The sequence below is a fragment of the Saccopteryx bilineata genome, chromosome 2 (genome assembly GCF_036850765.1).
Source record: "Saccopteryx bilineata isolate mSacBil1 chromosome 2, mSacBil1_pri_phased_curated, whole genome shotgun sequence".
Lineage (NCBI taxonomy): Eukaryota > Metazoa > Chordata > Mammalia > Chiroptera > Emballonuridae > Saccopteryx > Saccopteryx bilineata.
In genome coordinates, this window is record NC_089491.1 from 60599336 (window position 1) to 60624672 (window position 25337).

General features: G+C 43.0%; 1 protein-coding gene across 4 annotated transcripts in view; it reads left to right on the top strand.

The window, feature by feature from the left end:
• The window catches only part of KANK1 (KN motif and ankyrin repeat domains 1), a 253617-nt gene that overhangs the window by 130341 nt on the left and 97939 nt on the right, over positions 1 to 25337 (top strand). For 2 of the 4 annotated variants that reach the window (XM_066257145.1, XM_066257148.1), the window contains exon 3: positions 13424 to 13463. The exons of 1 other annotated variant lie outside the window; for it this stretch is intronic. The gene's annotated coding sequence lies outside the window, so the exon portion shown is untranslated. Of the gene's footprint in view, positions 1 to 601; positions 658 to 13423; positions 13464 to 25337 lie in introns of all 4 variants that reach the window. One more of the 4 variants, XM_066257147.1, reaches the window with a different exon arrangement.

Below are 25337 nucleotides of genomic sequence, written 5' to 3' on the forward strand. Positions count from 1 at the left end.
GGCTCAGCGGTAGAGCATCGGCCTGGCGTGCGGAGGACCCCCTCCCTCCTTCCTCTCTGTCTCTCTCTTCCCCTCCCGCAGCCAAGGCTCCATTGGAGCAAAGATGGCCCGGGCGCTGGGGATGGCTCCTTGGCCTCTGCCCCAGGCGCTAGAGTGGCTCTGGTCGCGGAAGAGTGAAGCCCCGGAGGGGCAGAGCGTCACCCCCTGGTGGGCGTGCCGGGTGGATCCCGGTCGGGCGCATGCGGGAGTCTGCCTGACTGTCTCTCCCCGTTTCCAGCTTCAGAAAAATACAACAACAACAACAACAACAACAACAAAGCAGTATTAACTTGAAAAATGCTACTACAAACAAACTTCTTACCAAACCACCAAGGAAAGCCCATCTCTAAGTAAGAGTCAAGAGGTGTGCCTCAAGACAGCTTAGTTTAAGCTTAAAAAAAATTTTTTTTTTTAAGAGACAGAGAGTCAGAGAGAGGGATAGACAGGGACAGACATACAGGAACAGAGAGATTAGAAGCATCAGTCATTATTAGTTTTTCATTGCGTGTTGCAACACTTTAGTTGTTCATTGATTGCTTTCTCATATGTTCCTTGACCGCAGGCCTTCAGCAGACCGAGTGACCCCTTGCTCGAGCCAGCGACCTTGGGCTCAAGTTGGTGAGTTTTTGCTCAAACCAGATGAGCCTGCGCTCAAGCTGGCGACCTTGGGGTCTCGAACTTGGGTCTTCCGCATCCCAGTCCGACGCTCTATCCACTGCGCCACCGCCTGGTCAGGCTAAGCTTAAATCTTGACAAGGACTTACTTTATGCCCTTGAGCAAACTCACTTTTATATTCCTTCATTTCTGAATTATAAAATGGCAAAGGAGCTTAACATGAACATCTAAGAAGTTGGCATGTGTAAGGAATTCTGGGATCTGAAAGGTGCTACGAAGGGTGCAGTTCAGATTGTGAATGTCCAGGGCAGACCCCAAGGACCCACAGAGGGGTCCCTTCTGAGGCAGCAAGCTTCTGCAGATTAGCAGTAAGAGCCAAATTTCCTCATGGAGGGAAAGACCACTGTTACAAGGAAGATTTGCTTAAACATTTTTGTAGTAGTTTTCCTAAGTCTTTGATCAGGTAGGGCCACCAGATAAGAACCCTTAAGGATTTAGGTGTAAACCAAGGGGTTGAAAATAGGAAACATTTAAATTTTAAGAACTTGAGTACAACAAAAATGCTTGGCTGACAGCCTGAGGGGAAATAAACCTTGTTTCCCGGTTTCCCAGAAAAAAAATAAATTATTACTGGAAAAGCTCAGGCCTCCAAGATCTTGTTTTTCTTTTCTCTTTTTAATCCACAGGAAACTTGCGGGTTGGGTCTTCCGATAGTTACCCATTGTTTAAAAGTTCTGTATTTCTACAATGCCTGCTTCCGACGGGAATGTCTAGAGAAGACCAGAAGTTGAAATTACTTAATCATTTTTTAAAAATTAGTGTTTTGGGCAGGACTCTGCCTTTTACCTGGTTTATTAACTGAAATAGTCCTTATAGAAATGTCCTAATATTATAGAGTTAAACAAATGTTCAGACTAAAATGAATGGAAAGCCGTTTCAGGTCTCTTTGGTCAAACAGGGACCCGTACTATAAAACCATCAGTCTCCCGAGTCTGTTGGCTTGGGCAGATGCTTGTATATTTGAAGATGCTGTGAGAAGTTGGCTGTCCTTCTAGACTGCTCCTGTCTCTCACCACTCATTTCCCATTTTTACCCACTCTCCATTGCCCCAAGATACCCATTTTATCCCGAGCCTCTTGAGCCCGCCCTTACATTACCTCAGAAACTCTCCTGAATCCCGCTCAGGTTTCTGGAGCCCTCTTTTGATTCCTTGTATTCTGTGTGAGGACACCGGCGTTCCCCAATCTCTTCTCTTACCAGCTTGTTCCTTTGACGGTGCTGGGTAGCCAGTTTTGCCTGTATTCATTCTTATTTATTTGATTTGTTCTTTCCTTAGCACCCATACCTTATTCCCAGCCAGAAAGAGGGCTGGGCAACAGAATGAATAGCACAGTGTACTCTTCTTAAGTACTACCATCCTTAAATATCTAAAGTCATGAAGTGAGACATACAGAGTGTGCCTTAAGTCATCCTCTCCTGCCTTCAGTTTGTGGACAAGTCCATCCTGAGTCGTGTGATTGATGGGGACAGAAGTCTCCATTTTCTCCTTTTCTTCTCCCTAGACCCCTTAGAGTGCCCAGGACCACTCAGGTTGGGAATAGAAGCCCTTGCCTTTGATCTCCAGTTTCTTTCGCTCAGCCTAGGACCTTCTCTCCCCTCCCAATGCAAGCATGTGCCGTGGGAAGGACCTCTTTTCCCTATTGGGCCCTTTTAATAAGCTTGACCAGCAGATGCCAGGAGAGTCAGTCCAGAAAGTTGCAACATGGGTCTTTTTTCTCCAAGATGCTTTTGGATGATGCCAAGGGTCTTTTTGCCGGTAATGAACCCTCCCACTGTGAAGCTGTCGATATGTTCTGTCCTGTTTGGGGCCATTATAAAGTTGCCTCCTGGAGTTTGCCTTCAATCTGTTGCTGTGAAAACATCATGTCAGCCTAGCTAATGTTTTGATTTTGTTGTAGGTGTGATGAGTTTCAGGGAGACCAGGGGTGGATGTGTGGGTTCTGTGTGTTTGTTTAAGCGTAACTACATTGTGTTTTAGACTGGTCTTTTCTGTTTTTTTCTCCCCTATTTTCAAGAGTAGAGGTAATCAACCCTCAGGAACTTAGGACCAGGTGAGTGCTTATTTATTCACTTAATGATAAGTAAGTAACAAGTATTTACTTATTCACTTAATAAGGACTTATTAAATGCCTGATTTATGCACAGACCTCTGCTGAATGAAAATGACACACCCACAAAAGTAGAAAACAGGATCTGACTAAAGGAGCCCTGCTGAGTAGTTACCTCAAGAATAATCAGTGTAGTTTGTATTGGCACAGTGTTTTTGAAGTATACAAAAATGCTTTTGAAATACCTTGTATGTTTCATTTCCTCAGTCATCCTAGGAAGGAATTTTCTGCATTGTATTGATGAGGACTCGAAGTGGGGAGAAGTTCTTTCCTGGCTCTTTTTTTTTTTTTTTTTTTCCTGAAGCTGGAAACAGGGAGAGACAGTCAGACAGACTCCCGCATGCGCCCAACCGGGATCCACCTGGCACGCCCACCAGGGGCGACGCTCTGCCCACCAGGGGGCGATGCTCTGCCCATCCTGGGCATCGCCATGTTTGCGACCAGAGCCACTCTAGCGCCTGGGGCAGAGGCCACAGAGCCATCCCCAGCGCCCGGGCCATCTTTGCTCCAATGGAGCCTTGGCTGTGGGAGGGGAAGAGAGAGACAGAGAGGGAAAGCGCGGCGGAGGGGTGGAGAAGCAAATGGGCGCTTCTCCTGTGTGCCCTGGCCGGTAATCGAACCCGGGTCCTCCGCACGCTAGGCTGACGCTCTACCGCTGAGCCAACCGGCCAGGGCCCTCTTTCCTGGCTCTTGAAGCCAGAAGAACAAGTGGACAGAAGCTTGGCCCCAGGCCCGGCCCATCTGTCCAGACCTGCACAGGTGGGAGTCTGGCAGCGCTGCCTGAATTCTGTGCCCTCGTTCGCTGCGGTGGCCACTGTTGATCCTGTTGTACATTTTGGACTTTGCTATGTGTTGGCCTCTTTTGGTTTTAGTGTACTCCAGACCCTTGATACCTTCCAGGATGGTACTCAGAGTGGGTCATGGTTCCTGTATTTCTATTCCCAGATGCACCTGTTTTTATGCATTAATACACTGCTCACAAAAATTGGGGGTACTTTATAGCTTTATATTAATTTTGAAATATCCCCTAATTTGTGTGAGCAGTATATATCTAAAATTGAGATACACTTTATTGTCAACACTGAAATTCACTTTGTTCCGTAGTGTTTGCCTCTGCCGGTTACCTGGGACACTTCCAACTGAGCCCCCAGGTTCGAGTTCCTGCCTGAGAGCTCTTGGACTGTGGTGGTGGTGGGAATTCAGAATGTAGACTGACCCGAGTTCTGCTTTATGGTTCAAATCTTAGGGGGAAATTTCCTCGTCCCTCTGCCGGCTTCCAAGGGCTCCTCGCCGTTCTTTCTGCACGGCAGGCTTATTTCTTTGTGGCCTTTTAGTGCCCCAGCTTCGGGAGGGGGCTCCCTTTTCAACTCCCCATCTCAGGTGTGTTTGCTTTCTCAGTAGTACATACAAAACTGTCCACCTCCTGGTAATGACATCTCAGAGTTGATGAAATACGACTGTGTGGTAAGAGTGACTCTGGGTGGCTGTGTGTGTTGCTTGCTCAGTCTTTTCTGGCTTGAGGGGAACGTGTGGGTGTCCTTGCTCCCCGCCCCCCGGCTGAGGCTTGCTCACCTGCTGAAACTCCCATTCTGTTCTCCCTCCTGGCAGCCGCCCTGACTTGGTTACTTGCTGGTTGCACCCATGAGACAGAAATACAATGTTAATAAATATTTCTACATGTAATAGAGAAACAAGCCTTAAAAATAATCATTTACCATCTGCTCAGATGAGTTACTAGGAAAAACAGTGACATTTTCTGATTCAGTAACTTAACTATTCTTGTGCCTCCTGTAAGGTATATCACAGACAGATTATTAAATGTCAAAATCACATGTCCTGAGAGAAAATTTCTTGGTCTCTGAAGCAAACGTGCACAACAAAGGATACCTGATTCTCCCTTGTCCCAGGGAAGGTCCCAAGCAAGCTACTCAGTTCTCACAGTTACCGGGTTTCACAGTTGCAATCTGCAAAATGGGGTTGGAGATACGCCTCCTGTGTGTCTGCAGGGGAATGGGTGTAATAAAGTAGAGGGGAGAATTGAGCTAATGGACTCCCAAGGCCTATGACAGGGGAAGTGTTGTAAACAGCAGACAATAATAATAACTTTCTTACTGAGCGCCTGCTACATGGCAGGCACTTTACTAGGTACTTCGCGTACATTAGCTCATCTGTTAATGGAACATGAGTGCTCATTTTAACAACAAAGGGAATAATGACAGGAATAAGAGGTGATAATTAATTAAGCATAGGCAAGTTTCAGGTGAAAGGTGATAGAAGGGAACTGAGAGGCTGCAGAAAGCTTAGTCAAAGTCTGGTTGTTGAAGGTTGTCTAATAAAAAGGCAAAGTCAGGGTATAATTGGTTGGTGGGAATAAAATCCTGGTATATAAGCAGTTCTAGAAGTGATAGGTGTCTGTTGTTTCTGCTCAGTATCAGTATGTTTGCATACCACCCACAAATATTTCTCTACTCCTTCACTTTGAGACAAAGGGTGTGAATTCACAGGTTCAGTTGGAAATATTAACTATATAGTACATATATAGTTGCCTGACCCAAGTGGTGGCGCAGTGGATAGAGTGTTGACCTGGGACACTGAGAACCCGTGTTTGAAACCGTGAGGTCGCTGACTTGAGCACAGGCTCACCAGCTTGAGTGTGGGTTTGCTGGCTTTAGTGTGGAATCCATAGACACGACCCCATGGTCTCTGGCTTGAGCCCCAAGTCGTTGGCTTGAGCAAGGGGTCACTGGCTCAGCTAGAGCTGCCCCCACCCCCCACCAAGGCACATATGAGAAGCAGTCTGGGAACAGCTAAGTGCCGCAGCTACGAGTTGGTTTATCTCAGCCTTCCAGTTTTTCTCTCTCATGAAAAATATATATGTGTGTGTATACACACACACAAACACACAATACAGTTTATGCACAGCAAACAGAATTACTGATAACAGTTATGTGACTCACATACACAAAAGAATGGCCTCATTAGCACCCCAGGATTCATAAGGCTTCCCCCTGGGCAGCCTAAATCCAGAAGTGTCCCGTGGTCTCCAGAGTAGTCCCCTCTAAGATTTAAGACTTCCATCCTCTCTCTTAGAGGATTGCCAGTTAGACTCAGGCTCAACCATTCCATGCTGTTCTGTTTCTTGTCTACACACCCAGCCCAGACCCCCCTCTGATCCCACCACCCCTGTACACCTCCACTAGGCAAGTCATTTTCCTCTCCTCAGCCAGAGCACTAATTCCTAAAACCTAACCCAGTCCTGTTGCTTCAGAGCTCCGGTGACTTTCACTGACTCCTACTGCTTTCAGAAGAAAGTCCAAACTCCTGGGCTTGGCATACAAATCCCTTAGTCATCCAGCCTTGGCATATTTACTTTCCCACAGCTCCTTCATACACACCCCATCCTGTGGTCTTTTCTTGCCTTCGCATCTGTTGTGTGTACACTTCTCCTGGCAGGACCAACTTACTCATCTTTAAAACTCACTTCAAGAGTGATGTCCTCCGGTAACCCCTTCCCACAAACCTAGTTTGGGATCTTTCTTAGCCTCTGTGTTTCTGTAGCTCTCAGCTCACGTCAAGAAGATGAGTATGTAACATAACAGTTAAACTACAGTGTGTCTTAATAACCTCCCTCCCATCACTCTGTGTGTCAGGAGTGCAGAGCTGTATCGTTGATCTTAGTCTCCCTAGGATGAGCACTGTATCTAGCCCTTAACAGTCACTTAATAAAGATTTGAATGAAAAGAAAGGGATATTTGACCTTCAAGCTAAGGATGACTAGTAGTTGACCAAGCCTTAGAAAGTAGCAGTGACATTCTGTTCAAGCCAGAGTTCACATTTTCCTTTAACATCAGATACCAGCAGCCAGCTTTTCTAGATTTTCTTGGCCAAAAATGTTACTGAAATTCCATACTTCCAGATTTTGGTCTCTGGGATAATACTGATACAGTCACAGCATGTAATTATTTGTCTGGATAATTGTGCTTTATCTTGGGATTCTAAGAGAAGAGGTTAAAGGAATCAATGGTTTAGTAATTGTATTGTTAATCTTAAAAGGAGAGTTGAATGGGAAATATTTGAAAAGCTAGTTAAAGAAGATATTTTGGGGAGCATGGAAGAGATCATTGCTTATCACATGTACTGTAATGGGTGTGGATTGAGGTTTCATGCGAAATAAAGCAGCTTGTGTGTGTGGGTTTTTCCTTTTATTTTTCTTTACAACTTGTATTTTCCCATGCCAATTTAGCAACCTTCAAGGTTCAGGGCAATGCCTTCCTTGTGGATGGGGCTTTAAAATTAATTCTGTAGCTGCACATTGAGTCAGAGAGAGAGAGAGAGAGAGAGAGAGAGTAGGGAGAAAGATATTTTCATTCTGATGAGCTACACTGAGTGTTTAACTTTGTATTAATTAGCACAGGAAGGATGCCTGGGAGCCTCCTCAAATAAGATCATGAAAGTGAGTGTCTTAGCAAAGCAAACGGGCCAAAGCAACAGGGCTCTTTCCCTGAGAATGTTAGAAGCTTCTGTACCGTTTTCTGCCCATTCTTGACTTTTGTACATACTTATTTTTAGTGTCCCACAAGACAGGGAATGAAAGATTTTTATAGGCTACTAAGTACTGCTACTTATTACATCTTTTCCTGCTATTCAGGTTACTACCAACAGTGCCACTCTTACTCCTAAGACTCCTAATTAAGTCTCTTTTCCTATAGTGCAAAATCCAGATGGCTGAACGGGGTCTGTGAGCCCTCAAGAATTTAACTCAACTTGTCTTTCAATCTTAATGTTTGAATAGTTTTACGTGCAGGTAAAAACCCAAGAACACCCCAAATCAGATTGTTTTATACAATAAGGAAAGGCTATCTTTTCTTTCTTTCTTTCAGACTTTACTTATTGATTTTTAGAGAGAGAAGAGAGAGAGAGAGAGAGAGAGAGAGAGAGAGGCGTGGTATAGGGGCTGGAAGCATCAACTTGTAGTAGTTGCTTCTCATATGTGCCCAGACCAGGCAAGGCTCGAACTTCAAACGGCCACCCGAGCATTGGAGGTCAACACTTCGTCCATTGTGCCACCATAGGTCAGGCAAGGTCATCTTTTTCAGAACAGAAGTCCAGAGAGCAGCTGTTGAGGTTGATTCAGTGACATAATGATGTAATCAGAAGCCCAGGTTGTTGCTGTCATTCCACTGCTATGTACCACACCAGATCCTGAACATTAGTGTTCAGCTTCCTACCTGCTGTGCATTCTATTATGTAAGCCCTTGATGGGACGTCCAGTTTCCCTTAGGCCCAGAGAGCCACCCTCTCCAGAGTGCAAGCCACTGCAGACTTGCCTGGCCCTTCTAGATTCCCTTGTTCAAACCTCTGCACCTTTCAGGAACATTTTATCCAGAGCTTTACTTAATCCAGTTTTGTGCCACTTTTTGACAATTTCTACTTTATTCCACTCCAGCAACTCCTTACTTTCACTTTTATCAGAAGGAAAAATTATCCTGGTTAATGGGAATAGTTGTCCTCTCAACCCCATCCCATTCTTTCTCAAATCTGCTAATCCCAGCTCCTCTGTTTTCTTCAGATACTAACAAGTACTATCATCTCTGGACAATAACAATGTAAAAGCTTTTGTTTGAGACTTTGTTGATTGTTCTTTTATCTCCTTGTCTTTCTTTATATATGATAACACTTTCTTTGTTTAGAAAACCCAGGATAGTATGGTACCAATAACCCATTTTGTATGGTTAAGTATTTATTTAATTATGACTAATAATGGCTAATACTTGATATCATAAGTAAGGTTTCCTACAGCAGTGGTTCTTAAATTTTATAATGCATTAGAATCAATAGGCATCCTTACTTAAATATAGACTGCTGGGCCCTACCCCAAAGAAGTTCTCATTCAGTAGGTCTGCAGTAAGACTTGAGAATTTATATTTCTAGTAAGTTTCCTAGTGATGGTGATATTGCTTATCTGGAGATCACATTTTGAGAACCACTGTCATTTGGGACCAAGAAATAATCCAGGAATCTTCTCTGGTTGAATGTTTAATGTCAAAATATTTAGAATTTTTTAGATAATGTTTTTTAGATACTTTTCCTAATGGTGGGTACTCAGAGTATTTCATATTGGACCCACAATATATTAAAGATTTAAAAAGGAAATTTTAAATCAGAACATATGAGAAATTGCCTTAAACATAAAGAAAGTTAATATTTTTCATAACATAACTCCAGAGAGCAGCTTTTGGGGTTAATGATTAAGTGGCTCAATGTTATCATCGAAGACTTGGGTTCTTATTGTCTGTTCACTCAGCTCTTCACCACGTGTCTTCAGATTTGCTCTGCATGGTGGCCAAGTGGCTGCAGAAGTGCCAAGTATCACATCCAGAACACATACAAATACACACTGGTTTGCATCTTAGTTTAAGTAGCAGAGTTAACTGTTGGGGAACCTGAAATGGAACATCCAGAGGTTCTATCAAACAGCAGTCACTGACAGGCAAGTTCATTAGCTGTGTGATCTTTATCCTTCGTGGAAGGTAAAGACATTGCTTATGCAAGAATTGTGCTGATGTGGTTCTTTCTCCACCTACACTGTAATTATTTTAGGCTTTTGATGAATATTTTTAAAACCTCTTACTACTTTCAGGGTATATTTTAGAACCTTCCTGCTCCAGTGATTCTTTCCGCAGGACAATAGCATGAAGAAAGATATCAGTAGTGTGTCACTGTCTGGAATCCTGGCCTATCCAACAGAATATGAAACCGTGGGTGAACGCACCATCTGTGCCAGAGTCTAGTTGTACACAGAACTCAACGAATGGGAATGGGCAGTGAGCTCACTCAATAGGCCCCCCTGCTCCTACTATATTTCTTACTTGGGGTATCAATAGAGCTTCCTTTTCCGAAGTCACACTTGTACCATGTGACCCACTTCTATTTCCTACTCCTTTCCTACACCTTAACTGAGATTTGGCTATCTTGGCTATCGTCTTGCATTTCAAGAAGGTAACTATAACTTGGGCCTTTTCTGCTGTGTCTGGAATTCTGGTTTTGTTCAGGATAAACTTATAAGCAGAGTCTCACAGACCTATTTCCTGACAGTTGTCCAAATGACATTGTTGGCACCAGCTCTATAAAGTGTTTCAGTGTGTCTTATCAATTGGAGGCAGACTATTTGGTAAAGAATGTATTGATTCTTTACTCCCAGGTTCTAAGAAAACTTTAAGTTGTTTATTTTTTTCAAGATGGATTGACTTTTGTTGTCTTTCGTAAGCTTGTGGAATTTGACTTTTGCCGTTGAAGAAGTGCTTGGTTCCTTATATACTGCTCACAAAAAAATTAGGGGATATTTCCAAATGAATATGAAGTGATGAAATATTGACTAATTTTTGTGAGAAGTGTAGTTCTTTGCTGTAGATTCCTATAATCCTCAAATCAATGGGAGTGTTGAAATTTCCCACTCTGACTCTCCCATGCAGGGATTCTTTTCCCTCCCATCCAGTTTACCACCCCTGCCAGAAACAGACAGAAAAGGGGACATAGCCATGTCCACAGTATAGGGGCAACTTACTCTTTTTTTAACCTAAGGCTGAGCAAATGGATTTGACTACATTTATTTTTGTGTATTGTAACACGTTCACCTAAACAAGGTTGATGATTTAGAAGCTTTTAAAAGGCATAGTATTTAAAAAGCCATACCTCAGAGTAAGTCCTGCATTCCTTAAGGAGCCCCATGAAAGATATATTTTCCCCCACAGATCTGATGGTAGACACGCTGTCTTACCAGGCTTGAGAATTGCCTCCAAGCTGTCATTTTACCTGAGCTGGGATTATATGCCACTTTATTTTACTAAAATATACATCTACCTTATAATTTTCTCTCATTCTTATCGTTGGCAGAATAAGTTTCCCTAAACCCACCTTATTTCCATATGCAGATTTGATCTTGGATGATTTTACCAGTGTTACTTCCTTCACCTTCCGTGTGCGTGCGTGCGTGCATGTGTGCGTGTGTGTGTTGGGGACCCAAAAGCTCTTGTCCCCAATCCCATGCTTTGTGAAATATAAAACTATCTTAACTGCTCATGCCAGAGAAAGTGATGTGCCTTTGAATGGAAATTTGTCTCTGGGACACACATCAGCATTCTAAAATGTCTCTCTCCCTGCTGAAATCTAATTTTAAAAGGGAGTGTTCAATTTTTGTGGGGTTTTGTTTATTTGTATGTTTGTGACAGACAGACAGACAGAGAAAGGGACACATAGAGACCGATAGACAGGAAGGGAAAGAGATGAGAAGCATCAATTCATTGCAGCTCCTTAGTTGTTCATTGATTGCTTTCTCATATGTGCCTTGACCATGGTGCTATAGCAGAGTGAATGACCCCTTGCTCGAGCCAGCAACCTTGGGCTTCAAGCCAGCTACCTTTGTAGCTCAAGTGAGCAACCATGGGGTCATGTCTATGATCCCACACTCAAGCCAGTGACCCCGTGCTCAAGCTGATGAGCCCATGCTTAAGTGGGATGAGCCCACACTCAGGTTGGTGACCTCGGGTTTTCGAACCTGGGTCCTCCGTATCCCAGTGTGATGCTCTATCCACTGTGCCACCGCCTGGTCAGGCTGTGTTGATTTTTTTTCTTCCATTTTTCCGAATCTGGAAACGAGGAGGCAGTCAGACAGACTCCCGCATGCGCCCGACCGGGATCCACCCGGCATGCCCACCAGGGGGCGATGCTTTGCCTCTCTGGGGCGTCGCTCTGTTGTGTCCAGAGCCATTCTAGCGCCTGAGGCAGAGGCCACAGAGCCATCCCCAGCGCCCGGGCCATCTTTGCTCCAATGGAGCCTCGCTGCAGGAGGGGAAGAGAGAGACAGGAAGGAGAGGGGGAGGGGTGGAGAAGCAAATGGGCGCCTCTCCTGTGTGCCCTGGCGGGGAATCAAACCCGGGACTCCTGCACGCCAGGCTGACGCTCTACCGCTGAGCCAGCCGGCCAGGGCCTATGTTGATTTTTAATAGCCATTGCCCAGAGCTGTGTTGATAGCCCAGACTGATTTTCTATTTACCACCAGTGATACTTCAAGCTTGAAAAATGTAGTCCTGTATGGGGGAAAGCCCTGCAGTGGAGAGAAATTCAGCTGGAAGAAACCAGGTTCCCCCTGAACATGATAATACACATATTTTTTGTGTGACAGAGAAAGAGACAGAAAGACAGATAGGAAGGGAGAGAGATGAGAAGCATCAATTCTTCATTGCAGCTCCTTAGTTGTTCATTGATTGCTTTCTCATATGTGCCTTGGCTGGGGGCTACAGCAGAGTGAGTGATCCCTTGCTCAAGCCAGTGACTTTGGGCTTAAGCCAGCAACCTTGGGCTTCTAGCCAGCAGTCTCTGGACTCAAGCCAGCAACCATGGAGTCATGTCTATGAGCCCATTCTTAAGTTGGCGAACCAGTGCTCAAACTGGTAAGCCTGTGCTCAAGTGGGATGAGCCCACACTCAAGCTGGTGACCTCGGGGTTTCAAACATGGGTTCTCTACATTCCAGTCTAATGGTCTCTATCCACTGTCCCACTGCCTGGTCAGGCTGGACGTGATGGAATTAGATGTGTGCAGTATGTTTAAAGTGGTCTGGGCATGTATGTGTATAGTGTCGTTATCAGATAAACAAATGAAAGTCTTTTTACCTAATTATTTGCTTTGTTAGAATTCACCTCATCACATGTTGACATTGGACATTGGAAGTAAAGTAGAACATCCGTCTTGATAGTCCTCCTCTGTTGGTACTCCTTACATCCTTTCCAAAAGGTGGGCTTGTTTGATGAAATGGCTAATGAGAGCCTCACCACCACCACCACCACCACCACCACCACCACCACCACCACCACCACCACCAGCACACAAATGGAACAGGGTGTCTGAGCATTGAGATCTCAAAGAATTTTAAGGCTTAGGGCAGCACTGAACAAAGTTGGAAGAGGTGCATCCTCAAACCCGCTCGCTCACTTGTGTCTCACTAAAGATAGTGAGAAAGAATAACCTTTCTCTTTGAGGGTAACATACACAGAACCATTTTCTTATTCTCTCTCACCCTTAAAATTAGACATTACTTTTATAGTAACTTCTCTGAATTAACTGACATTTGGACAAACTAAAAACTGGAAAGAAGATAGTGGAGTTCAGTGGCAGGTCTGGTTTTGCACAGGTGTTTGATTTCACTAATCTTTAGTAGTGCGTACGCTTATGGTAAGTTTCCTACCCCAGATTTTGACTTCATGGACATGCCTGGTCACCAGCACTGAGGGATGGTTTGCATTTCTATGAATGGCCGGCTGGTAGAATTCACCTTCTTTGAGAGATAGAAAAATTTAAGCTAGACAGAACTATGAGTATGTGGGGGGAGGGGCAGGGGGGTGTAATTCTAACCTAAAATTTATGTGAATTTCTAAAGAGAATGCTTTAGAATTAGTTGACTAATTTCTCTGTGTCCTTTACAGTAAGTAGGTACTTGTCATCTTTTTTTCTCTTCCATCTGATGGGCTTATACTATAGATGGAAGAAAGCTAGTACTTCCTTTCTGTATTTTGAGAGTTTTATTTTTGTTCTTCTCCTTGGCAGCCTGTCTTCTTCATAAGCCAGTGTTGACGTGATGGCGAGGGTAAGTATCCACGGTGTCTTTTTGTTGCGTGTTTACATGAGTAAATGTATCTTTTTCAAACCCACTTTAGTTCCATGTTAAATTTGTTGTGAACCAGTTTTATAAACAAAAATGGAAAGCCTATTTGGAGACGTAAAAAAATAGTGAAGGCAAAGTCAGTTTTTAAGCATTTGCTAAATCATAGTTTCAAAATATTTTACACTTTAAAACAGAAGTTTTGAACCGTGGATTTGTTGGGGGGGGGGAAGGGGTCACAGTCCTCCATCTCCATCTTTCTTTGAAATCTTGTGCTCATTTGTACGTGTATATCTCTCTATATATTTGAATTTTCTCAAGAAAAGTTCCATTACTTTCATAAGTTTTACAAAGCCACAGCCTTAAAATAACTTTTTGTTGGCTAACGTTTACTATAGTTGTTTTAAGATCTGCTTTTTACTATTTAAAAATAATTTTCAGTATTAGTTACATCTTTAAATGTTTCTTCTGCAGAATAAAATTCTTTTTGCTATATATATATTGTTTATTGTCCACTCAAAATTTTGGTCCAAATTCTAGGAGTCTCCTCCTAAGAGAATTTGGTTTAAAAACAGAAGATTTTAACACAGATTAACCAGATACGGCTTTGATATGATTTGTTTTGCATGTAGGAAGATGTACCCCTGCAAGTCCATGATGTGTCATTATATAGAGCACTTGTCATTCTTTACCTTGGTGGGGTTGATTCCTGCGCATTCTGTGTCTGTGGGAAAGCCAGTTGTTTTTGTTTAAACCTCTGAAATAGAGGGAACAGAAGTGATAGGTTCTGACCTGCTGAGTCTGAACACTGAGCTGTGTTGTCCTCTGGAAAGCAGTTAAGCAAAGCACAGATTTTTAAATCAACACGGTCAGTATGGTTTCAATCAAGATGGATAAGTACCTATGATTTCATTGTATTTGCTACTCTTTTGAAAAGAATTATCAATTACTATTAACCTATGTAAGAATTAGGCTGTAAGTTAATAGTGAAATAAGAGAAATCACACTTTTGAGAAATGAAATCCCTAATGTTTAAAAGTTGACATATATATATAATGATCTATACAACAAAAGCCAAGTAAAGGGTTGAGAAAGTATTTCATGATTTGACTACAGATTATATTTTTTACCTTAGTGATATGACCAAGTTACAAAATTAAATATTTATTTCAGGCCTGACCAGGCAGTGGCACAGTGGATAGAGCATCAGACTGGGATGCAGAGGACCCAGGTTCAAAACTCTGAGATTGCAGGTCTGAGTGCAGGCTCATCCAGCTTGAGCACGGAGTCGCCAGCTTAAGCGCGGGATCATAGACGTGACCCCATGGTCACAGGCTTGAGCCCAAAGATCGCTGGCTTGAAGCCCAAGGTCGCTGACTTGAGCAAGGGGTCACTCACGCTGCTGTAGCCCCCTGGTCAAGGCACATTTGAGAAAGCAATCAATGAACAACTAAAGTGCCACAACAAAAGAATTGATGCTTCTCATCTCTCTCTCTTCCTGCCTGTTCCTATCTGTCCCTGTCTGTCTCTCTCTGTCTCTTGTCACAAAAAAAGTATATTTATTTCAGTTAGCATTTATTGAATACTTTGTGCTCAGCACTAGACCACACTCTTGCAGGAATAATAAAAGAACGTAAGCATGGTGATCAACCCCTGGAGCTAACTCTTCAGGACAGGGCAGACACCTAATAACGTCATTTCCTGCCCCTTTATGTTTTTCCAAATTTGTATAAGATACCTATTTTGATTGTCAGACCTTTGGAAAATATGAATATTACCAGTACCACAAGGAAATGTTTTTTGAACATTTAAAAAATAAATTATAGTTAAAATAAAGGTTCTGCCTCACCTATGGTGGCGTAGTGGATAAAGCTTCGACCTGGAACGCTGAGGTCGCTGGTTCAAAACCCTGGGCTTGCCTGGTCAAGGCACATAAGGGAGTTGATGCTTTCTGCTCCTCCCTTCTCTCTCTGTCTCTGTCTCTCTCCTCTCTCTAAAATGAATAAATAAAGTTTTAAAATAAAGGTTCTATTTCTCCACCAGAGAAGGAGCTATTCTAGCTAATTGAGCTTTCCAAGGGGCACAGGATTTGTCCCTCTAATTTTATCTTCTCTGCTCCTCTCTCACTTTAACCATTTTAGTTTGAAAACTTTGTGAAATTGAATACACTTGCAGACTTTCTTAAATATAACTGAACATAATTTAAGCTTCCTTTAGTTAGGTTAGGTCTATCGTTGTCAATTGTAATTTCTGTATCATGCTGTTAAGTGTCCCAAGGAACTGTACAGTTCATAGGGCTGTTTGCCCCAACATATCTGCTTTTTAAGCATCTTTTTTTTTCTTTTTTTTTCTGAAGCTGGAAACGGGGAGAGACAGTCAGACAGACTCCCGCATGCGCCTGACCAGGATCCACCCGGCAAGCCCACCAGGGGCAACGCTCTGCCCCTCCGGGCGTCGCTCTGCGGCGACCAGAGCCACTCTAGCGCCTGGGGCAGAGGCCAAGGAGCCATCCCCAGCACCCGGGCCATCTTTGCTCCAATGGAGCCTTGGCTGCGGGAGGGGAAGAGAGAGACAGAGAGGAAGGGGGGGAGTGGAGAAGCAACTGGGTGCTTCTTCTATGTGCCCTGGCTGGGAATCGAACCCGGGTCCCCCACACGCCAGGCTGACGCTCTACCGCTGAACCAACCGGCCAGGGCCTTAAGCATCATTTTTAAATGTCTTCCCTTGTGACAGGATTTTTCCTTTGAGTTACTAGACATTCTAAAGCAATCCCATGATTTTATAATCTTGACTAGAGTTATGGATGGATGGTGGGGAACGCAAACAATCAAAGTTAGTTGAACCATATGTGAAAGAAGAGTGAATTGGCCTTGGGTTTGGCGTTTCTGTATGAGTTCAGTTCCTAGATTTTTTTGATAGTTACTTATTTTTAAAATTATTTTCTGTTCTCATTGGTGACCCAGACAGAATGGCTAGATAAATAAGGACTGCATAGATATGTTATTTTCACATAATGTTGTTCTATAATATTTCTTGGCATTATAAACAGTTATTCTATTGTATTGTACTTTTATTATATTGATAAAATATGAGACAAACAATGCAGAAGCTAAAGTTTAATAATCCTATCATTTTATACCTCTCTGGATTTTTCTCTGCCTCCCTGTGCAACTTCATCAAGTCATTTGAACTATTTATCTTTGACACTGGCCAGGTTCCAAATTAATGAAAACGACAGAAAACAAATGTAGTTTGTTAGTGTCCATATTCTTTTCCCGTTTAATGTATATTTAATCCCTAAGCTTTTATTTTTCTTTTTAATTAAAAAGAAAATTTTATTGGCCCTGGCTGGTTGGCTTAGTGGTAGAGCATTGGCCTGGAATATGGATGTCCTGGGTTCGATTACTGGTCAGGGCACACAGGAGAAGCAACCATTTGCTTTTCTACCCTACCTTCTCCCCTTCTTTCTCTGTCTCTGTCTCTGTCTCTCTGTTTTCCCCTACCGCAGCTATGGCTCAATTAGTTCAAACGCATCAGCCCCAGGCACTAAGGATGGCTCAGTGGAGCTTCCACCTCAGGCACTAAAAGTAGCTCAGTTGCGGTTGCTAGCATGGCCCCAGTTGGGCAGAGCAACTGCCCCAGACAGGGATTGTCAGGTTGATCCTGGTCAGGGTATATGCAGAGTCTATTTCCTCTCCTTTTACTCAAATAAATAAATAAAAAATTTTGGGATTGCCCTGGTCAAACAGCTCGGTTGGTTAGAGCATTATCCTGAAGCACAGAAGTTGCTGGTTCAATCTCTGGTCAGGGCACATATAGGAGCAGCTCAATGTTTCTCTTTCACTAAAATCAATAAATTAAAAATAACATTTTTTTTCTTTTTAAGTTAGAGGAAGGTCAATAGACTCCCCACATGTACCTGGACCAGAATCCACTCAGCAGCCCCCAAAATAGCAATGGAGCTATTTTTAGTGCCTAAGGTGGAGACTCCACGGAGCCATCCTCAGCGCCCAGGGCTGATGTGCTTGAACTAACTGAACCATGACTACGGGAGGGGGAGAGAGAGAGAAGGGGGGAGAGAGGGGTGGAGAAGCAGATGGTCCCTTCTCCTGTGTGCCTTGACTGGTAATCAAACCCGGGACATCCACATGCCAGCCTAATGCTCTACCCCTGAGCCAACTGTTCAGGGACTTCCAATTTAAAAAAAAAAAAAAATCATTTCAGTTTGCTTTAAGGGAGTGGTCTGAAGGTGAAAAGAATTGCTACAATTGAATGCACCTGTGGTATCAAACAAGGAGAAGCACCCAGAGGGAAATGTCAGGAGCAGAAGTATTTGCCATGATCTTATGACATGTTCCAAGCTATTTTTTTCCTTGTTGACTCAGAAGAACAAATACTCAAGAAGGTGCCAAACAACCTCAGTTTTTCTTCTGACCTTTTTATAGCAGAGACATGAAGCGTCAGCCCCAATCCAAGACCTTCAGTGGAAAGTTTGGGGAAAGAATTTTTCAAAGAACTGTTGTTGAAGTCCAAAGTTATTGAGTCTAAAACTCAAGGATCTCAGTTGATCTAGTACATTTCAACCTTCTGCTTTCATACACTCTTTAAACAGCTAATCTACCTATTAGAGACCTCCATTTCTGGGTGTTTCTTTTCCTTTAAGCTGTATTAACTATGGAGTAGTAAATTCCTTGTTTCTTTTATCTATTTCAAATAGGATTATCTCAATACATTAAAAAAATATTCTGTCTGTATGATTTGCCTTCCCTGGGTTGTAAAGTGAGAACATACCACAGCACTAGAAACATACCAATTTCTTTTCTTATGGAATTAATACAGGCATTCAAATAATTGTTAACTAAAAATAATTTTGAACATTGATTCTTCTAGGCTCTGAGTGCTGGATACTCAGAAAACTGGAAGTCATTGCACTTGGGAAGCCCCGTAGGGAAGAGCGGCATGCTGTGTGAAGGAAAGGCCAGTCCAGTCAGTGCTGTCCCAGAGGCCCATGCCAAGTGGAGCGCACTTCTCTGAATGTCAGTCTCCTTATCTATTCCTGGGGGAAAGTAGCTCACGAAGCTGTTTTGACCCTGTGAAATTGTAAAGCTGGGGACATGTCTCTTGTATTACTGCATTCACTATAGAAGCTAGGAGAATTTTTTTTTTTTAATAATTTTATTTTTTTACTGGGGTGACATCAATAAATCAGGATACATATATTCAAAGATAACAAGTCCAGGTTATCTTGTCATTCAATTATGTTGCATACTCACCACCCAAAGTCAGATTGTCCTCTGTCACCTTCTAACTTGTTTTCTTTGTGCCCCTCCCCACCCCCTTTCCCTCTCCCATTCCCCCCTCCCCCCCGTAATCACCACACTCTTATCAATGTCTCTTAGTTTCACTTTTTTGTCCCACCTACGTATGGAATAATGCAGTTCCTGGTTTTTTCTGATTTACTTATTTCGCTTCGTATCATGTTATCAAGATCCCACCATTTTGCTGTAAATGTTCCAATGTCATCATTTCTTATGGCTGAGTAGTATTCCATAGTGTATATGTGCCACATCTTCTTTATCCAGTCATCTATTGATGGGATTTTTGGTTGTTTCCATGTCCTGGCCACTGTGAACAATGCTGCAATGAACATGGGGCTGCACGTGTCTTTACGTATCAATGTTTCTGAGTTTTTGGGATATATACCCAGTAGAGGGATTGCTGGGTCATAAGGTAGTTCTATTTTCAGTTTTTTGAGGAACCACCATACTTTCTTCCATAATGGTTGTACTACTTTACATTCCCACCAACAGTGTATGAGGGTTCCTTTTTCTCCACAGCCTCTCCAACACTTGCTATTACCTGTCTTGCTAATAATAGCTAATCGAACAGGTGTGAGGTGGTATCTCATTGCCATTTTGATTTGCATTTCTCTAATAGCTAAAGAAGATGAGCATCTTTTCATATATCTGTTGGCCATTTGTATTTCTTCCTGGGAGAAGTGTCTATTCATATCCTCTTCCCATTTTTTTATTGGATTGTTTGTTTGTTTGTTGTTGAGTTTTATGAGTTCTTTGTATATTTTGGATATTAGGCCCTTATCTGAGCTGTTGTTTGAAAATATCATTTTCCATTTAGTTGGCTTTCTGTTTATTTTGTTATCAGTTTCTCTTGCTGAGCAAAAACTTCTTAGTCTGATGTAGTCCCATTCATTAATTTTTGCCTTCACTTCTCTTGCCTGTGGAGTCAAATTCATAAAATGCTCTTTAAAACCCAGGTCCATGAGTTGAGTACCTATTTCTTCTTCTATGTACTTAATTGTTTCAGGTCTTATGTTTAGATCTTTGATCCATTTTGAGTTAATTTTTGTACAGGGGGAGAGACTGTAGTCCAGTTTCATTCTTTTGCATGTGGCTTTCCAGTTTACTAGGAGAATTTTTATTCAGAAATCATTTAGATAATCCAGTTATGAGACTCTGGGTAAACAGAAATGATGCACTTCAATGTTAAATGCAGCTCCTAGAGAAATGTTTGAGGTTGTATTCTTAGGAGCTTCTTGCTCTAGAAATCATTTTGTTGGCATGTATGCTAGGTGGTGATGACATTGGGAATAGCACAGACGTATCTGACATCATACACTGTCAGCCTTTCTTCGCACCAATAGTGCATTTTTATTGCATTTCATTAATAAGAATGTACTGAGTCTCATGGCATTGGGATATATATAAGATGCCTGTTTTATATTGGTTTCTAGACTGTCTTTATAGTAATCTCCCAGTATTTTAATTTATTGTTATTCCCAATCCCCTCAACCCCCCTTTTTTCTGTTAGTTCTTTAATGGTAGGGAGATTATATATATCCCAGTTTGCCTGGGACAGTCCTGGTTCATTATGCCTGTTGTCCTAACATCCATCTATTTATCATTTTAACACTCTCAAAAGTGTCCCAGTTTAGTCCTGACCAGATAGCTACCTCAGTTAGTTAGAGCAGCATCCCGAAGCACAGAGGTTTTTAGTTCAATCCCCAGTCAGGGCACAGACAGAAACAGAAACAGCTCTATTCCTGTCCCCCCCCCCTCCCGTCTCTCTCTCAAATATAATAATAATTTAAAAATAATAAAAAAGCAAATGCGTACCTTGGCATTTCTCTGATGATGGCTGTACTGGAGTTTGGGGTCGGCCTTTGTGCTCATGAGCTCTAAAGAAATGAAAATGGAATGTCAGAAAATGAAGAAGAGGCAATGGAATGGGTCATTTTATTGCTATACCCATTTTACTTTTCCAGAGGGGCAGAAGTCGTATAAAAGTCTGTTTAAACCATGCTTCTCACACTTTATACGCGGCTCTTGTTGACATGAGATTCTAAAATGGGAGGTCTGGGTTGAGGGCCTGGGCATGCCGGTGCTGTCTGACCAACTCCGGGCCATGGCCACGCCTGGAAAATGTGGAGGGAAATGTGTGCTTCAGCTGACTGACTCTGGACGTCACCGTAGGCAAATGAGAGTGACCGTGAGACCCTTGCTGTCAGGTCAGGAGCTCTGTTGTAGTGAGAGGTTAGAGCAAGAGCACCGGTCTTAAAATATTCCCAGTCTCTTTAGAAATCTTAATGTACCCTGTACAGAGGCCTGGGATTCCTGCTAATGAAAAAAATAAATTCATATTTCATGCACTTGGAATTCCAGTAACTGGCTGTTGTTCTATGGGTTAGGGGTTTGAGGAAGGGAAGATTAAGGAAATAAATAGAAAACTAGAGGAAATTAGGGAAAAAAGTTTTATTTCCTCTTGCTTCCATCATAGAAACAAAGGTGTGATGTGCCTTTCTCTCTTTGGCTGTTTATCTCTTATACCAGAAAATGTCCTCTTCTAACAGAGGAGGGGTTTGAATGTAAATAGTTTTCAAATTAGATTGTTAAAGCAGAGCAGCTAAGAGTTGCACTATATATACTATATCTTTTAAGACTGTCATTTTATTTGTGTAAGGGCACCTCCAAAATGAGTATGTTAGTATGGGGGGGGCAAAGTGGGGTTAGAGTTGTACATAGTGAGAGAGACAAGCAGGTTATGATCATTGCAAGAGCTTTATTAACTTGTGCTTTTGTGTACTCACAATTATAAACCTACTTTTGCTTACCCAGTTTATAAATTTCTTTGATATTCCTCATTTTCATTCTTGGGGGGAAAATCTACTTGGTTTGGGGAGGACCAAAGTTTTGCAACTACAAAATATGCCTTTTGGGATACTGATTTTCAAGAAACCAAAAACTCAGAAAGAACCTTTGACTCTCACCCTTTACCTGCCTAGAGGAATTTAGATAGAAAAACCTGTTTAAAGGAAGAGAGCATCACCTTCACATCATAATATATATATGTGGGCCCTGGCCAGTTGGCTCAGTGGTGGAGAGTCGGCCTGGCGTGCGGAGGTCCCGGGTTCAATTGCCGGCCAGGGCACACACACACACACACACACATATATATATATATACAGGAGGGGCGCCCATCTGCTTTTCCACCCCTCCCCCTCTCCTTCCTCTCTGTCTCTCTCTTCCCCTCCTGCAGCCAAGGCTCCACTGGAGCAAAAAGATGGCCTGGGCGCTGGGGATGGCTCCTTGGCCTCTGCCCCAGGCGCTGGAGTGGCTCTGGTCGTGACGGAGCGACGCCCCGGATGGGCAGAGCATCGCCCCCTGGTGGGCGTGCCAGGTGGATCCCGGTCGGGCTCATGCGGGGGTCTGTCTGACTGCCTCTCCGTTTCCAGCTTCAGAAAAATACCCAAAAAAAAAATGTGTGTGTGTGTGTGTGGCCGATGGAGAGAAGTCTAGCAAACAATGCCTGTTTGTTGAACTTCCCTCTCTGTCCCATTGTTTCTGGGTGGCCCAGCAAGAATTTATTTACCACACGTTTGCTTTCTCATCTAACTGTGAACGACCTGCTTTCCCTTTGAAATCCCAGACTCCTGCCCTCCCTTCCCTTTGTCCAAAATGACAGAGCCTCAACTTCCCAGTGTCTCCTTCAGTCTCATATCCTTAGGTCACCCTAGCAAATACGTCCACAATAAATTTTGGACATTTTCTCTTGTGAATCAGTGCCATGTTATTTAGGTTATTTGCCCAGGTAGAAGAACATAGAAGGTGGGAGAGGAAAATTATGATCTACACATTCTAAGCATCTGCTTGTTTGGGGGGTATACAGTATGTGCAGTAGATACCTCTTTCGGGAGGTTAAAAGAGTGTTTGTTTCAAAGTGTACCTTGGATTCAACTCTGTGCTCTCAGATGTTTTCTCTCAACACAATAACCTCTGCAGTAGTAGGACAGAAGTCTGGAATTTAGTCCCATCTCTGTTCTAGTTGGTTGCACATCAAGCCTTATATAATGTCATGGATAATGGAATAATGTAAGTCAGTCAAGGATTCCACCTTCTAAGACTTCTGGATGAGAAAATTAAAATTTTTCTATAAATTAACCCCCAAAGAAAATGTTCAGATTATATATAGGAGTTGGTTTTTATAAAATATAAGTTACTCGGTGCCAAGGGTGAAGAGTAGACAGAATCCCATGTTGAACACAAAAAATTGCTATACTGAATTCAAACTTGATAAAACATATTATATTCTGAGAGATTTCCATGCATTGTTTTGAGAGTATGTTTAATATATTAAAAGTAATGAACCTTAGGCATAGAGTCCAGATTCATTGGCCTTCCCAAGGTGAGTTGTTTTTTTTTTTAATAAATAAAATTTTATTTTAATGGGGTGACATCAATAAATCGGGGTACATATATTCAAAGAAAACATATCCAGGTTATCCTGTCATTTAGTTCTGTTGCATACCCATCACCCAAAGAGAGACCATCCTCCGTCACCCTCTATCCAGTTCTCTCTGTACCCCTCTCCCTCCCCCCCCTCCCCCTTCCCTGTTCATGTCTCTTAGTCCTGCCCTCATGTCCCACCAATGTATGGACTCCTGCAGTTCTTGTTTTTTTCTGATTCGCTTATTTCACTCCGCATTATGTTATCAAGGTTCCACCATTCTGATGTAAGTGATCCGATGTCATCGTTTCTTCTAGCTGAATAGCATACCATGGTGTATATGTGCCCCATCTTCTATATCCAGTCTTCTATTTTTTTTACAGTGATTAAAAGCCTTTAAGTAAACTCTTGGCCAATACAGCAAGAATCCATAAAAGAGTAGTGCCCTTAACATGTTCACCAACTCCAAATTGGCCCTATCACCATGCCAAATCCCTGAAAAATGCAACCCAACCACAGTTCAGTCTGTTAGGAGCTGTCACAGGGAGCAGGAGTCCAGGAAAAGTCCACACAGGAAAAGTCCGCATGGCACTGGAATTGTTGTCACCATTCTATACTTTGCAGCTCATGTCCAAGTCCCAATAACCGCTGCTTCTAGCTGGTAATGATTCTGGTAGACTGGAAAAGCCATTTGCAGCATGTGTGGATATGGAGCTTCTGTTCTCCTCTGTCTAGAGAGTTGAGACCAGGTTGCTTTTCCCTGGAGCTCTGCGACTGTGACATGGTAAAGAGAACCTTGGGATACACTAAGCTGGGTGGCAAAGGTAAATTCATAATACAGGTTGGCAAAAGGGGGAAAGAGCTCTAAATTAGGAGTAGGTCCCAGCCTGAAATATGAGTGGGCCATTGAGGTAGGAGGGATAAAGGAAACACTATATATTAAGCAAAGCAGCAGAAAATAGGACTATCAACACCCACAACAGAGATCTTTGAGGGAAGAATAAAAAACCTGACTATTCAGGCAAAACATAGTTAAGTGGCCCTTGTGTGAATGAGATCAGTTTACCTGCTTCTTGGAAGAAATACCCTAGGCTCGTCCACAGTGTCATAGATGGGGCCGACGGCCCTGGGCATCTTCAGCCTTCAGTGGCAAACCCCAGCTTTCTGGGCAAGGTTAGGTCATAGGTGGCTGGAGCAGGGCTGGAAGAGACTGAACCCTCCCTTAGAGGAGCGAGGGGGAAGCCTACCTTACCTTCCAGTGTCCCTGTTTCCTCACAGCAGAGGCGTGTAAGCCTGGCAGGCTTTAGCTCAATGACCTTCCTTTCCACTATTGAAGCAGGACCCAGATGGCATCCTATGAGACCCTTTTGGGGCATTGGAGCCTTTAAGGGTGTATCCTAAAAGCTGGTAGTTCCCCTGATCTCTATTGGGTTTTTTCTGCCTCTAGGTATCTTAAAAGCCATGCTCAGAAGATCTCGCTGAGGGGTTTGAGGATCCCCATCCGCCTATATAAATCTTTTCCATATATCTGGAGCTATTTGGAAAAAGACAAAACAGTGTTATTAGCTGGATCTAATAAAGAAGGTAGTAGTTTGCAGGCGAAAAAGATTTGGTGTCTCCTGTTCATCAGCCTTCAAAAGAAATGTAAATTTTTTTATTTTTTTTTTTAAGTAAAAAGCATGATATGGTAGACCCGTAGGAGTCATTGGCCTGGTGTGCAGGATTCCCGGGTTCGATTCCTGGCCAGAGCACACAGGAGAAGCGCCCATCTACCTCTCCACCCCTCCCCCTCTCCCTCCTCTCCGCCTCTCACCTCCCCTCCCGAAGCCAAGGCTCCACCGGAGCAAAGCCACCCCAGGCACTAAGGATGGCCCCATGGCCTCTGCCCCAGTCTCTAGAATGGCCCTGGTTGCAACAGAGCAACACCCCAGATGGGCAGAGCATTCCCCCCCGGTAGGCATGCCAGGTGGATCCCGATCAGGCGCATGCAGGAGTCTGTCTGACTGCCTCCCCATCTCCATCCTCAGAAAAATACAAAAAATAAATAAATAAAAGAAAAAATACAACCAAGAAAAAAAAAAAAAGGGCATTCCCTTGTGTTAAAGCTCCAGGGAGCAT